At 41.5% G+C, this 18,208-nt stretch overlaps 1 protein-coding gene across 8 annotated transcripts in view; it reads left to right on the top strand.

Annotated features, from left to right (window-relative positions):
* The window catches only part of RBBP5 (RB binding protein 5, histone lysine methyltransferase complex subunit), a 938,867-nt gene that overhangs the window by 351,809 nt on the left and 568,850 nt on the right, over positions 1-18,208 (top strand). The window lies entirely within an intron of this gene.

Genomic DNA, 18,208 nt, shown 5'->3' on the forward strand with positions numbered 1-18,208 from the left:
CCAATGTACAGGTATAGTATAGTTGGTATCTTGCTCAATATTAGTGACTGTGAGAGGGATCTCGGAGTCCTAGTGGACAATCACTTAAATATGAGCCAGCAGTGTGCTGCAGCTGCCAAAAAAGCCAACACAGTACTAGGCTGCATTAACAGAGGGATAGAATCAAGATCACATGAAGTATTAATACCACTTTACAATTCCTTGGTAAGGCCACAGTTGGAATATTGCATCCAGTTTTGGTCACCACAATGTAAAAAAGATGTTGAGACTCTAGAAAGAGTACAGAGAAGAGCAACAAACATGATTAGGGGACTGGAGGCTAAAACACATAAGGAACAGTTGCTGGAATTGGGTATGTATAGTTTAATGAAGAGAAGGACTAGGGGTGACATGATAGCAGTGTTCCAATATCTCAGGGGCTGCCACAAGGAAGAGGGAGTCAAGCTATTCTCCAAAGCACCTGAAGGCAGGACAAGAAGCAATGGATGGAAACTAATCAAGGAGAGAAGCAACCTAGAACTAAGGAGAAACTTCCTGACAGTTAGAACAATTAACCAGTGGAACAACCTGCCTCCAGAAGTGGTGAATGCTCCAACACTGGAGGTTTTTAAGAAGAGACTGGACAGCCATTTGTCTGAAATGGTATAGGGTTTCCTGCCATCATCATCATCATCATCATCATCATCATCATCATCATCATTATTATTATTATTATTATTATTATTATTATTATTATTATTATTATTATTATTATTCCCTCTTCTTTTCTCCTCCTCCAGCTGGAAAGAAAGATGAGAGAAGGCAGACTTCAGTTGTAATCCCTGATTCTCAAGATATCACATGTAAAACTCTAGGAAAGGAGTGGCTGGTGGACCAGAGAATGTGCAAAGCAGATGAGACAGATGGTAAGCAACAGCAGAGAGTTGTCTAGTAGCCCCTTGGGGATTTGAAAGAGCTGGAATGTGCATATACACACAACCTATGGAGGTATTTAAGACTTGCTTTGCATCCCACTTTGAATATTATAGCTATGCACAGCTGAGGAATATTGATTTAGGTAAGACAACTTTCAAGTTTCATAAGAACTATTAAAGGTATGGCTAGAGGTAGGCATACATAACAGGTGGAAGGAGGTTCAGTTCAAGAAGTTGGAAAATAAGGGATGGTATCTTAGAACAGTTACTCTCTTACTAGATAATATACACTATCCACCTACTTTTGATGGACTACAAAATAATATTGGCATAATAGTTCTTTCAGTGTTCTCATTGCTGTCCCTGTTATGCTGTTAATCTGTCTATGTTGGGTTACTGTGAATGGTGTTGTCCCTATTGATGGGTGTTCCAGTCATTATAGAGATAGTGATTAGTTTTCATTAGCTTTGCCACTGTTCCCTTTCACAACCTCATTAACCAGCAAGTAAAATGTCCACCAGATCTGGCACTGCAGTCAGGCTAATTTTCTGACCACTCCCCCTGCATCTCATTTGGGCATCTGCCTAGTTAAAATAATGCGAAAACAAGAACTATATGGGAAAACATATAAACACATAAAACACCAGGGTTTTGTTAAGAATTTTTTAAAGGTGCCATCTTGTTTTTTGTTTTCTTTGAACTGTTGAGCTTTATGCTTATGATCTTCAGTTCTAAACCATTTTTTTCTTGGATGTTTTCAACCTATGTACACAGTAAGTAATTTTAATTACATCAACACCTATTCTGTGAAATTATATTTAAACTCTTTGGGAGAGAGGAAGAGATATTATGCAATAATATTCACTGGAAACTTCTATGGTTGTGTTCACACCATATGCTAAGCCGCAGTTAGTTTAACCATGCTTTAATTAAAAAGGAAATACACAAATATTAGTGTTCACATTAAGCCATAATCCATGTTTTAACTGAATTCCCACACCCACCAAAAGACTATATTACAGCTTAACATGTTTCATAAATTCAAACTTTGGAGCTAGTCAAAAGTAATTACCCCTGATTTTTGTGGGATTTACTTCTTGGAAACTGAATATTAGATTGAAAGAGGAATTAGGTATGAAAGACACTGTTAAAATGGTTTGGATCCAAGAACTGTGTGAAGATTTTTATCGGACCTTCATTCCATTCTCAGGGGGCATTTTATCATTCCCTCAATGGTGCAAAAACAGACTTGGTGATTTAATGCACTGTAATCAGCAGCAAGACTGGAAGTAAATAGACTCCATTGTGAAAGTAGATGTCTCAGTTAATAAGATAACAATTTAATATTTTCCTCTTAACCCCCCCCTCCTTGACTCCCCACTTTAAACAGACTAGGTAGGAAATGCTCAGAGTTGCCTTTAAGTAATTTAGTGGAAAGGCTGCTACAATTTCAAATTCTGATTTGTCCTGTTTCCCATTCAGCGATGTTTCTTGTCACCAGCTAACAGCATTTAAAATATTTACAACCCTGCTTTTGCCCTAGGGAAGAATCCAAATAAATCATCTTTTGCTGACGATAAATCAAAAATTAATCTCCCAAAAGTGTGATGCCTGTCTGATCCCTCAAATAACAAGCAGCAGAATTTATCAAGTAAATTGGTGCTGGTGTCTCCTTGGTGCCGCTGTCGGGCGTAATGGATGGGGTGGAAGGGTAGGCAGAAGAGCCAAAGCAAGGTGCTTAGTCGGTAAGAGAAAAATGGCCAGGCATGAAAATTAGCATCATTAAAACTATACCTTACATCTCTGCCAATGTAACCTTCATTCATCCCTTGTTGCAAAGGGTCATTTTTCACCATTTTCCATTCCCATTCCCAGTCTTTCCTCTTGGAAATATTTGTCTTTAGTTTGGTTTAAAGGACCGAGGCTTTTTCCTCTCTTCAATATATTGTGACAATGTGCAGTATGAATTGAGTCTCAGTAGCTGAATGGAAGATATTTCAAAACTCAATCAGACAGGACATTCCAGGAGATGTAGTTCCTACTGCTATTACCATGGGGTAGTATAGCAAGTGAACAGTGTTCTTCATTACCTGGACATCTCCCCCACCTCCTTAATTAGCTGCTCCCATGTGTCGCTCCGCTTACAGTGGGAAACCAATAATTTATGTCAACTCCATAGCTGCTGTATATTTCTGCCCATAGCAACACTGTCCCATTACTCGGAGAAGTATGACTGTCTGGAAGCAAAGCTTTGCCTGGTGTTCCAAGGGACCATTCACCAATCTACCTTCTTTCCCCACCATGATGTCAGGCTTAAAGATTGGATAAGTAGAAACTGTACTTTGGGGTAGGGTTCAAGGGAAAGTTTCCATGGCCATATCTCCCATTTGATGAAAGAGTTTACTATGTCTCTGGAGGACAGAGCAAATCCATACTATTGCTTCAGCAGTGCTCTCTGAGAATGATATCCCAAATTGAGTATATGCAATTAGAGCTAGCCAGACAAAGACATTTGCCAAGATTTGCATCATCTTTTACATAATGTGATCCCCAGTCCAAATTATCAGAGCAGTGATAGCATCTAGCTAATATTAGTTTATGTCAAAAAGATAAGCATTGGCCTCAATCACTAGCAGTAATGTTTGAATCCACATCAGTCCTCTATCCTTTCTTAAGGATTGAAAAGCCTAATAAATATGAGAAGAGGCATGGTAGCTATCTTCTATTCTTTAACTGTTGTTTGCCTTTAACTAAGGCCTTTAGCCTTTCTTTTCCTGAATATCTTGATGGATACAAAGCGACTGATTGCATAAATGTGCTCTATCAGTCTGGGAAGGACTGTTTACAATTCTACTAAAGCTGATTATGTGTCTCTTTTAGCTGATGAAGCTATCTGATAGACCAAGCTGTTCCCTGTGTTTTAGCTGCAGTTAAAGAGTCAAGATTTAAGGACAGGGTTGGTTTATTTGTGAACTGTCTTCTGGTCCTTGAACATCTTAAAGCTTTAAAGCAGGGGTGTCAAACTCGCGACATCATGTGACGTGTTGTGACATATCACGACTTTTTTCCCATTGCCAGCAATGGGGTGGGTGCTGTTTTGGCATGACACATTTGGCACATGGGATGGCAGTTTGACACCCCTGCTTTAAAGCTTTCAGAAACTAATTCCTCCGAATTAGACCCTCCTACGTCAAGGTATCTTGTCAATCACAGGTGATTTAAAAAGCTGAGGGGGTTGGAACTGATGAGTACTTAGGAGACTGTGAGGAAATCCTGGAGCTGTATGTTAAATTAGGGAATTGAAAAAAAAAACATCCCGAAAGAAAGCAGGGACAAAACACATTCATATTGAGGTCAAGAAAACACCATGGACATGTACTTTAAATTTCCAAAAATTGAGTTTAACTAGAGAGAAACTTTACTTACATTTAAAATACTTGTCCAAATGGACTAGATGAGAAGTTGCCATCAAAAGCTGTTAGATAAGTTGCTTGTTTCAAGAACTAAAAGAATATTTCTGTTTTAGATCTAGTGATTTTTCTTCTTTTTAAATCAATGTTTGACCATTAGTATTTGCAACAGGTTACCTATAATTATTCTAATTTGTCTTAGAACTACCAAGAAAGTTTACATCCCATCTTTTTAACTAGATAGAATCCATTATTTTAGCTGACCAGAAGAGAATAGAATTGGATAAGCTTAACAGTATTCTAAAATAAATAGATTTAAATCAGATTTCTATGAGCTACAACAGTTAGTTAGTTTAGTGATCATTTAAAGTTACAATGGTAGTGAAAAAAGTGATTTATGACTATTTTTTCACATTTATTACTTTTGCGGCATCCCTATGTGATCAAAATTCAAACACTTGGCAACTGACACATAACATCTCAAACATAACAATTGTCGATAAGAAAGACAAAAAGTCTGGATACTGGATGTGGCATGTGCCTGGAAAATCACAAAATACAAACACCTGCAATAGAAATAGAATGACTGAGGAAAGAGAAAGCAAAGATCATACCAACAGTAATAAGCGCCTTGGGTGCAATCCTAAACAAATAGAGCACCACTCAAATGCCATCAAAATTGACAAAATCACCATCAGTCAGTTGTAAAAGGCAGTTTTACTTGGAACAGCTTACATCTTGCACAGTATCTTTAACACCATGAAATAACAATACACCACCCCGAGTCCCTCGGGAGAAGGGCGGTTTATAAAAACAAACAAACAAACAAACAAACAAAAAAAACAAACAAACAAATAAATAAATAAATAAATAAATATTTATCCAGGTCCTCGTGGTCCTTTATCCACCATCAATAGCTGGATAAAAATGTCAAATCTGATCTAACTTGGCTGAATGTGTGATGAACCATAATAATAATAAAGACAATTCAAAGCTGCTCTTGCTTGCAGTTGACCATCCAACCCTGGGTAAAAATGTCTCTTCACTATCCAACCCCCCTGCCGCCCCTTTCAGGACTAGGGACTGGCACTAGCATGGAGATCTACAGAGACCTCAAAAGAGTTATTGATTTCAATTGACTTTCCATCATTTATCAACCACCTCTTGACCTTCAACCATTTACTTACCCCCAGCTATTAATCAACCCCTTGGATGGTCTCATTGACCCTTGAAAGTCAATACTGACCCACTTTGAGGAACCCTGATATAGCTGTATAATCTTATCAGAACTTATTGCTCACTGAGAAATAATTTATTTTTAAATTTTTATGCCTTGCCCTTCATGTTGAGATGTGTTCCAAGAGACCTACAAAATCTCCTAAAGGAGCCAGATTTGTTTCTATGTCCATACGAATATGCTGTTACTTGCATTTAATACCCAATGTACTAAGAACCCAATCAAGGAGAATATTTGTAGCTCATGGTTGAAATTAGGTACTAAGATCCTAATTACCTTTACCTATTTTGCCAGAGCACATCATGAGAAAGGCAGGGCTAGATGAATCAAAAGTTGGAATTAAGATTGCTGGAAGAAATATCAACAACCTAAGATACGCAGATGATACCACTCTAATGGCAGAAAGTGAAGAGGAACTGAAGAGTCTCTTGTTGCGAGTGAAGAAGGAGAGTGCAAAACTTGGGTTGAAACTAAACATTAAGAAAACCAAGATCATGGCATCTGGCCCTCTCAATTCCTGGCAAATAGATGGGGAAGAAATGGAGGTAGTGACAGATTTTATTTTCCTGGGCTCCAAGATCACTGCAGATGGGGACTGTAGTCAAGAAATTAAAAGACGCTTGCTCCTCGGGAGGAAAGCCATGGCAAATCTAGACAGCACACTAAAAAGCAGAGACATCACCCTGTCAACAAAAGTGCGTATAGTCAAGGCTATGGTCTTCCCAGTTGCAATGTATGGCAGTGAAAGTTGGACCATAAGAAAGGCTGAGCGTAAAAGAATTGAGGCCTTTGAACTATGGTGCTGGAGAAGACTCCTGCGAGTCCCTTGGACTACAAGGCGATCAAACTGGTCAGTCCTAGAGGAGATCAACCCTGACTGCTCTTTAGAAGGCCAGATCCTGAAGCTAAAACTCAAATACTTTGGCCACCTAATGAGAAGGAAGGACTCACTGGAGAAGAGCCTAATGCTGGGAAAGATTGAGGGCAAGAGAAGAAGGGGACGACAGAGAATGAGGTGGCTGGATGGAGTCACTGAAGCAGTAGGCGTGAGCTTAAATGGACTCCAGAAGATGGTAGAGGACAGGAAAGCCTGGAGGAACACTGTCCATGGGGTCGCGATGGGTCGGACACGACTTCGCAACTAACAACAACAACATGTTGCCAGTGTCATCACTGTTGTCCTATACTACAACACGGCATCTGTATTTGGGTTTTTTAATGCTACACGGTCAATACAGAATCAAGTTACAATGTTGGAGTAATTGTCCAATTGCAATAATCAAAATTATTGCTTAAATGTGATTTTTTTAAAAAAAAGAATATGAAATATTTTTTTTATAAAAATAACTGTGGCGTGTCAACTATCATTTGGCAACCCAAAAAATGGAGGAAATATACAGCAAGGAAGAATGAAGCCATCAGCATAAAAGATGACAAATTACAATTTAATTAACATTACCCTAAAGAGAAAAATTGCTTCAGGTGCTAAAATATTTGGGGGCAGCTATGTTGGCCAACTATTTATAACACTGGTATTTGCTATCTCTTATGATAAAAATGCTTTAGAGAGATCTTGAGGTAAAACAAAACAAAATAGAAGAACAAAACAGAGGAGTACTATAAAATCAGCCATTTTATGGCTGAGTAGAATTGGCAGAACTGGGTTAGATATATAGCTAAGATAGTAGTGTCCAATTATTTTATGGCATCGATAATGAAAAAAAAAAGATTGGCTAGCTTCATGGGGATCTGCCAAGTTTGATTGTTAAGGTTGTTTTGAGCAGTTAATCTGATTTATTTTGTGTGATTTATAAACGTATAAGTTTTAGAATATTTTCACTGGCATAAATATCAAATGTTTCTCTGTGAATGAATTTTTTTTAATGTATTTGCCTCCGTCATACCTTTTCCCTCTGTATTTGTATAAGTATCTTTATATTTAAAATTAATCCATATTTTCATCTATCTCTTTCAATCTCACAATCACATATTTTCTGCTTCTCTGCAAACTGAAATGCAAATAATGTTTTCCCTATAATTCCTGTCCTGAATGATGGTTTGGGTGTGAACAAATTTAAAAGCATTCTCTTCTGCTGTAGTTTAATCATTTGACAGCAATGACTATAATTAACAGAGAAATGTTTTTTTATTGAAGCTATTGAGTTTTGGTAATCCTTGTACAGCCCTAGGGGAATACAGCTCTGAAATTATTAAAATATATCAAATCTGACTAGTGAAACATCTCTTTCAAAATCATGCTGTTTGATGAAGTTTAATGAAGTGGAATCCAATACTTTTTTGCAGTCAGAAAATCCTGAATCTTTAAACTTAGGCAACAAGCCATTTAGTAGGCAAGTTAACATAAATAATTCTGGTTGTTTAAAGAAAGGTTGCTTGCACTGTAAAGAAACAATTCGCAATAATGGAAGGAAAGAGAAGGAAGGAAGGAAGGAAGGAAGGAAGGAAGGAAGGAAGGAAGGAAGGAAGGAAGGACGGACTTGGGTTAAAGATCAAATGTGTACAGAAAAAAAGAATAATGGAAATTATTTAGGGCTTATGTGTTGAAAAACATGTCTGTATCATAAGATAGGATGAAGTAAATTTCAAAATTAAGTCAGATCTATGACCATCCAGTGCATGTTAAAATGTTAAAAACTGATTTATAATTCGCTTTTTATGAGCAGGATTATTTTCATTTTTATTTACCTTGATTTTGTCCCTTTGTAAAACATTACCTCTCTGGATGACTCTGTTGCAGGAAAAACTGATATAGCTCGGTGACCCTGTTGCTGCTTTGTATTCAGCTTCCATTTCCAGCTTAATGAACAGTCATTTCTATTAAGTAATTATGCTCCTGTTTCTTGTTCTTACTCTGCTCTTTATTAAAGGCTGTGGGCTTTTTTTCTTTCTGGCTTCACCTACGCTTATTGTATGTATGGTTGTTGGGATTTTATGATTTAGATTTAGGGATCTGTAAATATTTTCCTGTGTCCTTTGTGGTTGATACAAGGACATTGTGATCAGTTCCAACATATTTTTATGGTGAAGGTTCATATCTTGAGCATAACCTAATTATTCTTGAGGAGCAGAGCACCTATTATGCTTTTTATATGGAGCTCATCAAAATAAATATGCTAAGTTTTATTTTTTATTTTTTTATTCATTAATGTCTACAAAAATGAACTGTTAGAATATGCCATTGGTACATGTTTAATGAACATGCATATTTTTGGGGGGTGGGGGATGTCCTTTGGTTTGATTTTTGTTGGATTATCTAAGAAGCCAATGTGGTGTGGTTGTTAAGGGGTTGGTCTAGGACTGGGTATTCTTAGGTTCAAATTCAACATCTACCATGGGTGACTTTGAATCAATCACAGTGTCTCAGGCCAATCTAACAGTCCAGATTGCTCTTCTCTGAATAAAATTGAAGGGAGACTTCCATATAAGCTAACTTGAGTTTTTGAGAAAAAGTGGAGATGAATTTAATAAAGAAAAAAATAATGTAACAAGTCAAAATTAATGTGACATGTCATTGTCACCATTTGATCCCTCCTATCAGACAGCTTGCTAGGAGGATGCCTCATTATTCATTTTAGAGGTCCTATTCTTACTGCTTTGTTGTCTTGTTATCCTCAGCGCACCACAGAAGCAGCTTGGATTAATCTTTAGTTCAGTTCATGCCAAAATTGAGTTTTCCCTGTTGTAACACAATCTTTGCTGAATGAAAAATCTATCTGTCTCATTGACAATGTTAGTGATGTTGTGGCCAGGGACTGGGATCTGTCCATTTCTGATTGGCCACTTTAAGGCTTCAAGCATACCTTTTCCCTTCTGGTTGCTAACTCTTTATGACTGTTTTGACTTGAGCTGCTAGAGACATGGTCTTACTTGGGTGTTGCAAGTAACAGCCAACTGCTAGTAACACTGATAATCAATTGCTCCCCACTATTTCACCTGTGTCCACCTTAGAGGTTGCAAGCATCCATCTCTCTCTCTCTTTCTCTCTCTCTCTCCACACACACACACACACACACACACACACACACACACACACACACACAAACACATTTCTATCCCACCAGGCATAGCTGAAGTGAGAATAGTCTCCATTAATGGTCCTCTCTGCATCCTTGTGACCTGTCAGTCAGGCTATTACTGAAGAAGCATCTCAAGCTCTTTTGAAGGAGTGATAAACCCATGTCCTGTCCTGTACAGTACAGTAACCCAGATTGCACATTTGACGGTGGGGCACAGGATGAAATGGGAGAATTCCATCATATTTTACCCCATTTCTCAACCATGCATGAGACCTGTATGTAGAAGTATACTATTTGCTTTTTAACAACCAAGTATATCATTCATTATTTCAGAAGAGTATTAAACCAGGTTCACAAATACCTGAGTGACAGGTCAGAATGTAGAGAGCCTTCACAATGGTAACCTTTCCCTGAGGCAACTTGTGAAATGAGTAAGGCTTCCATCACAGCATCCATAATTGCCATACCAGTTTCAACATATTAAAGGACAGCATTCACTGGTTGTTTTTCCTCTTGGCAAGAAATGGAGCCTTAAATTCCATCATCCTCGGCCCTTACATTGCTTTACATTAAAGCAGTACATTTAGTACCAACAACTTTGCCATTAAGGCAGAATAGAACTTGGCCATTCGGAAAGTGCAAATTATGCTGGCTAACTTTCCTACTGACATAGATACAGAAGAAATGTATGTTAACTTGGTTCTGAGGAGGAGTCTTGTTGTAGCAAAAGTACACAAGTGATCCTGCCTAAAGCAACATATATTTCATTGTTAATCAGTGTGGTTTTAATAAAAATGGTATCTATTGTTCATTTGTTTTTTTGTGTGATGTTGATTATTTATTTATTTATTTATTAATTTTATTTGTATACCGCCCTTCTCCCGAAGGACTCAGGGTGGTGAACAGGGCAAACATATAAAATACGAAATTACAAAAGTTAAAAAAGAATTAGACGAAATGCCCAAGCAACAACAATAAATTAAATACATTTAGAACAACAATAAAATCCCAACCCATCCCCCATCAGGCCAGGCCGGTTTGTTCGAACAAATAAGTCTTCAGATCGCGTCGGAAGGAGCGAAGGTCGGGCGCCATCTGGAGCTCAACTGGCAACCGATTCCATAAGTCCGGGGTGCCCACAGAGAAGGCCCTCCCCCTGGGGGCCACCAGACGACATTCTCTTACCGGTGGCACCCTGAGGAGGCCCTCTCTGTGGGAACGCACAGGGCGGAGGGAAGTTGATGACGGCAGCAGGTGATCCCTAAGGTACTCCGGACCCATGCTTGAAAACCATTACCAGAACCTTGAATCTCACCCGGAAGACAACTGGGAGCCAATGAAGCTCACGGAGCAGAGGTGTAACATGGGAGTATCGGGAGACTCCCAACACAACTCTTGCGGCTGCATTCTGTACCAGTTGGAGCCTCCGAGTGGTCCTCAAGGGCAGCCCCATGTAGAGACCATTGCAGTAGTCTAAACGAGAGGTCACGAGTGCATGAGTGACCGTACGCAGGGCATCCCGGTCTAGATAGGGCCGCAACTGGCGCACCAGGTGAACCTGGGCGAAGGCCCCCCTAGTCACAGTTATTATATCAACATTAAGCAGGTATATACCACGCCCATGTATTTTCCACTATTGAGGGTTCTGGTAAATACATAGACAAGGACAGTGAGTAGGATTAACTGCAAAAATTGTATTCATTTCTCATACTTTTTATCATGTGAATAGTGATGATAGGGAGGAAGCAGCCTACATTGAATGGAAAGTGTATATAGTTGCACTCAGAAACATTTTAATTTCTTAAATTTAGAAACTAGCTAAATAGCTAGTGGTCAGCAAAATGTTCTTGATTCTCTCAGAGGTTAAGATTGAGTGGTCAGGGACCTTCTGATAAAGTTGTGTGGGTACCCATTTTGTTGGAAGAGAAAAAGAAAACAGCCTGCCTATACCACATCATTTATTTTTTAGAAGTCATATACTTATCTGGCAGAGGTATACAATTATTTTCAATAGAAATGATTACACTTAAAGAGTGGAGGTTTATGAATTATTATTAGGAGGAATAAGTAGACACAGATTTTTATTTTTTGTATCTTCAAGGGAGTGTTGATTCCTGGTGACAGTCTAGGCATGTCCCAGCAGTTTTCCTGGCAAGATTTCAGAACTGGTATGCCACTGAAACATTGATACTTGCATTAATATTAATTGGTGAATATTAATTCATCAGGGACGCGGTGGCTCAGTCGGTTAGGACGCTGAACTTGTCGATTGGAAGGTTGGCAGTTTGGCGGGTCGAATCCCGAGTGCCGCGTAGCAGAGTGAGCGCCTGTTACTCGTCCCAGCTTGTGCCAACCTAGCAGTTCGAAAGCACGTAAAAATGCAAGTAGAAAAATAGGGACCACTACGGTGGGAAGGTAACAGCGTTCCGTGCGCCTTTGGCGTCTAGTCATGCCGGCCACATGACCACGGAGACATCCTCGGACAAGCGCTGGCTCTTCGGCTATGAAACGGAGATGAGCACCGGCCCCTAGAGTCGGAAACGACTAGCACGCATGTGCGGGGGAACCTTTACCTTTACCTTTATTAATTCATCAATTATTCAGAATTTTCTCTTAATAAATAAACAGTTAACATTCTAGAAACCCAACATGAAAAGAATGGATTATAAAGTATGGCTAATAATGTTACTATTTATGTGCAGTGAAACTATTTCATTAAAAGAGGACCCTGTTCAAGAGATAAATCATGAATTGTGAGAAAGGGGAGCTTTATATCAATAAATGCATGTTTTAGCAAAGTTTAAAGTAAGATGCTAATACTTTTGTTTTTAAATTAGACTGGCTTTTCACAAAATAGTTCCTTCTTTTCCAGGAATGCCGAGGTAGTGCTGATGGTTAAATGGAATTATTGGGGTTTGGGATGATGACAGTGAGACATATGTGGGGTGAATTGAAATGCAGTGGATCTATCCAAAATGGAGCTAGATATATTTTTAATGCTTTTATATTTATACATAATTTAAGGCAGGAGGTGGCAGCTGATTTCTTTGTATTTATGTGATTTCTTGTAGTTTAGACCAGGGGTCCCCAACTCCCTGACTGTGGACTGGCACCAGTCTGTGGCTCACCAGGAACCAGGCTGCACAAGCGAGCGGAGCCCCATCTGCACACGCTGGGATTCAGGCAGTGTGTGAAACCATGCCTTTCTGGTCCACAGAAAAAAACACCCTCCACGGAACCGGTTCCTGGAGCCAAAAGGTTGTGGGCTGCTGGCTTAGACCACTATATTTCTCTCATGTGTTGTCATGCCTTTGGAACTATGCCACACAACATCCCACTGAATCCAGACTGATTGATTTTACCCAGTAGCAACTCTAAGGTTGTTACTTTGCCAAATTTTACCTGAACTGGTGTTTTCCTAAGCTGTACAAAAAATTGTAATGAAACTGGTTCATTTGTTGAGTAAGTTCCACAAACCCTTGTAGTCCCAATTCTCACACCATGATAATAAAGAAGTTTCCTAGAAAATTTCTCCTTATAGTAAGCAGGGATACATTTTTATTAATGATTTCTATGAGTAGCACTACCAGTTGTTCCACCTGGACAATCACCTGAATATTTGTTGTCTTATTTTCCCTTTGGAAGATATTTTAATAACATTGGCATTAAACTGCACATTACAAGTTCATGCCTGAATTTGGTAATTCTACCCTGTAGTATTTTGCATTTCAAAGCAGCCATCATAGAATAAGCTATTACTCCTCTTTTATAATTGTCAGTAGACATCCCTTCTGCATAACATTTGCTGTTAAGTTCTTCATGGTCTATTACCTTGTAGAGATGAAGCTCTTGCTTACTCATTAATATGATGAGATCTACTATCAGAAGTTTTCATTACTAACAGGGCCACCTATGATGGCCAAGTCAAAGGTGACCAATCAAACTAATCCACTGAAGAAAAAGAATGACAACACATTCCAGTACTATGCCATGAAAATCAAACTGTCATTCACAATGGGAGCAATGTCTGGATCATACAGGAAAATGAGTTTCTTAGGTTGGAAAGGATCTAATATGCTGCTGGAGAAGAGCAGTGGGCAAGTACAAATATCACTGATGCTACTGGATTAAAGTTAAAGATTATTCAGATGCTCAAGTTGCCAGAGGCAAAAGTAAAAATTGATGCTGCAAAGATTTATTTATTTATTTATTTTATTGCATTTATATACCGCTCTTTCCCTGAGGACTCAGGGCGGTTTACAGGGAGTTAAAAATCAAGCATACAAAAGTTAAAAGCCAATTTAAAAAATATTAAATCAACCCTGTATTATTAAAAACCCCAATTAAAATAATTTACTCCTCACCCTGGGCCCGAGAGCTCAAAGAGCCAGGTCTTCAGGCCCCGGTGGAATGATCGGAGGTCAGGGGCAGTCCTCAGCTCCACCGGCAGCTGGTTCCAGAGGGCAGGCACTCCCACCGAGAAGGCCCTATCCCTGGGTGTCACCCGCCGGCAATCTCTTACCGGCAGAACCCTGAGCAGACCCTCCCTGTGGGAGTGCACTGGGCGAAGGGCGCTTGATGCCGGCAGCAGGTGTTCCCTCAAATACCCAGGACCCAGGCCATGTAGGGCTTTATAGGTGATAACCAGCACCTTGAATTTCACCTGGAGGGCAACCGGAAGCCAATGCAGCTCGCGGAGTAGAGGTGTTACATGGGAGTATCGGGAAACCCCCATTACAACTCGCGCGGCCGCATTCTGCACCAGTTGAAGCCTCCGAGTGGTCTTCAAGGGCAGCCCCATGTAGAGAGCGTTACAGTAGTCCAAACGGGAGGTCACAAGCGCATGAGTAACTGTGCGTAGGGCGTCTCGGTCCAGATAGGGACGCAACTGGCGCACCAGGCGAACCTGTGCAAAAACCCCCCTGGTCACGGCTCCCATGTGATCTTCAAAATTGAGCCGTGAATCCAGGAGGACGCCCAAGTTGCGAGCCCTATCAATGGGGGGTAACACCTCACCCCCCATCGTTAGAGGTGGAATAACTTGGTTAACCCGAGACGCCGATATGCACAGCCACTCAGTCTTGGCGGGATTGAGATGAAGCCTGTTTCTCCCCATCCAGACCTGAACCGCCTCCAGCCACCGGGACATCACGGAGAGGGCATCACTGGGTTGGTTCGGGGTGGAAAGAAAAAGTTGGGTATCATCAGCGTACTGGTGATACCCCACCCCGAAACCACGAATGATCTCGCCCAGCGGCTTCATATAGATGTTGAACAGGAGAGGAGAGAGAACCGACCCCTGAGGAACTCCACAAATGAGAGGCCTCGGGGCGGATCTCTGCCCTCCCGTCAACACCGATTGCGAGCGGCCCTGGAGGTAGGAGGAGAACCACCGTAGAACGGTGCCTCCCACTCCCAACCCCCTGAGACGCCGCAACAGGATACCATGGTCGATGGTATCAAAAGCCGCTGAGAGATCTAATAGGACCAGGACAGAGGAGCAACCCCTGTCCCTTGCCCTCCAGAGATCATTCACCAGCGTGACCAATGCCGTCTCTGTGCTGTGTCCGGGCCTGAAGCCCGATTGGTACGGGTCCAGATAATCAGTTTCCTCCAGGAACAGAGGGAGCTGATGCACCACCACACTCTCAACAACCTTCGGCAGAAAGCAAAGGTTGGAGACTGGACGATAGTTGTTTAAAGCAGCCGGGTCCAAGGCAGGCTTCTTGAGAAGGGGTCTCACCACCGCCTCCTTCAAGGCAGCAGGGAAGACACCCTCCTTCAAAGAAGCAGTTATTACTGCATGGAACCAGCCTCGTGTTCCCTCCCGAGCCGCATAAACTAGCCAGGAGGGGCACGGATCCAACAAACAGGTGGTGGTGCTCAGTCTCCCCATGATCCTGTCCACATCATCAGGGGAAACAGGGTCAAACTCAGTCCAGATAACGTGCTCAAGACCGCCTGATTCCTCCACATCAGACTCTGCCCAGTCAGAGTCCAGGCCGGTCCGGATCCGAGCGATTTTGTCCGTCAGATGTTGACTAAACTCCTCGGCTCGTCCCTGCAAGGGATCCTCTCTTACCTCCTGGTTAAGGAGGGAGCGAGTCACCCTAAACAGGGCAGCCGGGCGATTATCTGCAGACGCGACAAGGGTGGCAAAGTAGTTAGACTTCACCATCCTTATCGCCACAAGATAAGACCTTATAAAGGTTCTTAACTGCAATCGGTCGGATTCGGATCGGCTGGATCTCCAACCGCTCTCTAGACCTCGTCTCCAATGCTTCATCTCCTGGAGCTCCATAGAGAACCATGGGGCCCAACGGGATCTGCGCCGGGTCAGAGGTTGCATGGGTACAACGCAGTCAAGTGCCCTGGTGGCAGCCGTTTCCCAGGCCTCCACCAGAGCATCGACTGGGCTGTGGGTAAGGGTGATAGGTATAGGCCCAAGTGCCCTCTGGAACCGATCTGGGTCCATTAGGCGCCTGGGGCGGAACCACCTGGTCGGTTCCACCGCCCAGCGGCGGGGGGTGGCATGACGGAAAACCAGCCTCAGGAGGTGGTGATCTGACCATGACAGAGGGGTGATGGACGGGGAGCCCCCTCCCAGATCATCCAACCACTGTCCAGACAGGAACACCAGGTCGAGAGTATGATCCCCCACATGAGTTGGGCCCTCAATAACCTGGGTCAGGCCCATGGCTGTCATGGAAGCCATGAACTCCCGAGCTAACTCCGATGACCCTCCCAGTGATGGCAGGTTGAAGTCACCCAGGACTATAAGCCTGGGGAACTCCACCGCCAACCCTGAGAGGGTGTCGAGCAGCTCAGGCAGGGCTGTTGCCACACAGCTGGGCGCCAGGTATGTAAGCAACAAGCCCAACTGAACCCGAGGACCGCATCTCAAGAGGAGGGATTCACTCCCGGCCATCTGGACAACGGTGGCCTCCCGGGGACACAAAGTCTCCCGAATAACCACTGCCACCCCACCACCCCTGCCCTGAGCCCGCGGCTGGTGCAGCACCCGGAAACCTGGCGGGCATAACTCGGTGAGAGGCACCCCTCCCTCCGAACCCAACCAAGTTTCCGTGATGCACGCTAGATCCGCACATTCCTCCTCGATCAGATCATGGATGAGGGGAGCTTTGTTAACTACGGATCTAGCGTTAAAATAGACCAACCGGAGCTCAGGGGCCTGATCACCCTCATCCCCGGGTAAGAGGGTGCTAACCGGAGGGTCGGAGCGCGCCACCGCTCGGAGATAGTGGGGGCACGATCCCAGGTGTCGATATGGCCCTCCGCGCAAACACAGATTCAGTTATGGAATATTAGATCCATAAACCATAAATCAGGGCAACCTTGATGTTTTCAGAACTGAAGTGTCAAGACAAATATTGGCAATATGGGAATCAAAAAATTCAAATGGATTAGAATAATTTCACATCAGAGAACATCAACTACTTTACTATAGATAAGGAAGTCATAGAAGCAATGGAGTAGCTATCATTAGTAGTAAAAAGTGTGTTAAGGTACAACCTCAAATATGATGGAGTGATCCAAATATGAGTGCAGGGTGTTTTATCAAGTGTGAGGTAGTAGCCAGATGCCAGACAAATGAGACAATGAACACATCAATAGGTAAGGAGAATTTTAAGCTTTAATATTTAATTGTAGTAAATAAACAGAGACTCAAAAAAGCAATGTACTGGCAAGATGTTATCACTTCAGGTATTGAGAGCCCCATTTCAAGCAGCAGAGATACTTCCAAGGACCTTAATGCAAAAAACTGAGTGCTCAAGCCTGTGCAGAAGCTCCATCATAATTAGCAATTTTCAGGGCTTTCATTAAAATTTAGCACCAAGATTTCATGGCCTTACTTCCCTGGTCACTGAGATTGCATGTACTGACCTTGGACTAGATAAACTCTGGGCAAGTCTCATATGTCAGTGCTTTTTGCAGCTGTGTGAAGATTTTCTCCCCACCTCCTTTTTTTAGCAAAAGGGAAAGAAAAAGATGGTTCAGAATGAACTATAAACTTCTAGAGTTTTCCTAGTAATGAAGGAAAAATTAAAATATGTCATTAAATTCCTAGAAATATAATGGTCTTCCACAATGCCACTACACAAGGCAAACCAATCAATATTATGGTGGTTATATGTATTCCAAAGATAGGTATAGGAAAGTGGAAATTGAACAGTACAATGGCAACTTGCAACATTTTGTTGACTAAGCACCGAACACACACACACACACACACACACACACAAAACACATACACACCCACAGTATTATACTAATTACAGGAGACTGGAATACTAAAATTGGAGATAAAATAACAGATGAAATAATAGGAAAATATGGCTTTGGGGTATGAAACAAAACAGCGGATAGAACAATAGAATTCTGTCAAGATAATCTAATTTTTATAACAGATACCTTATTCCAACAACCTAAAAGATATTTCTACACATAAACAGCACTGGACAGATAACACTGAAATCAAATTAATCATTTACTATGCATGCAAAATGGAGAAGCTCTGTTAAGTCAGCAAAAATAAAATGTGATGATTATGGCTCAAATCATGAGCTTTTTGCAAAATTATACCTTAAT

This window comes from Vipera ursinii (genome assembly GCF_947247035.1).
Source record: "Vipera ursinii genome assembly, chromosome: 3".
In the NCBI taxonomy this organism is placed as follows: domain Eukaryota; kingdom Metazoa; phylum Chordata; class Lepidosauria; order Squamata; family Viperidae; genus Vipera; species Vipera ursinii.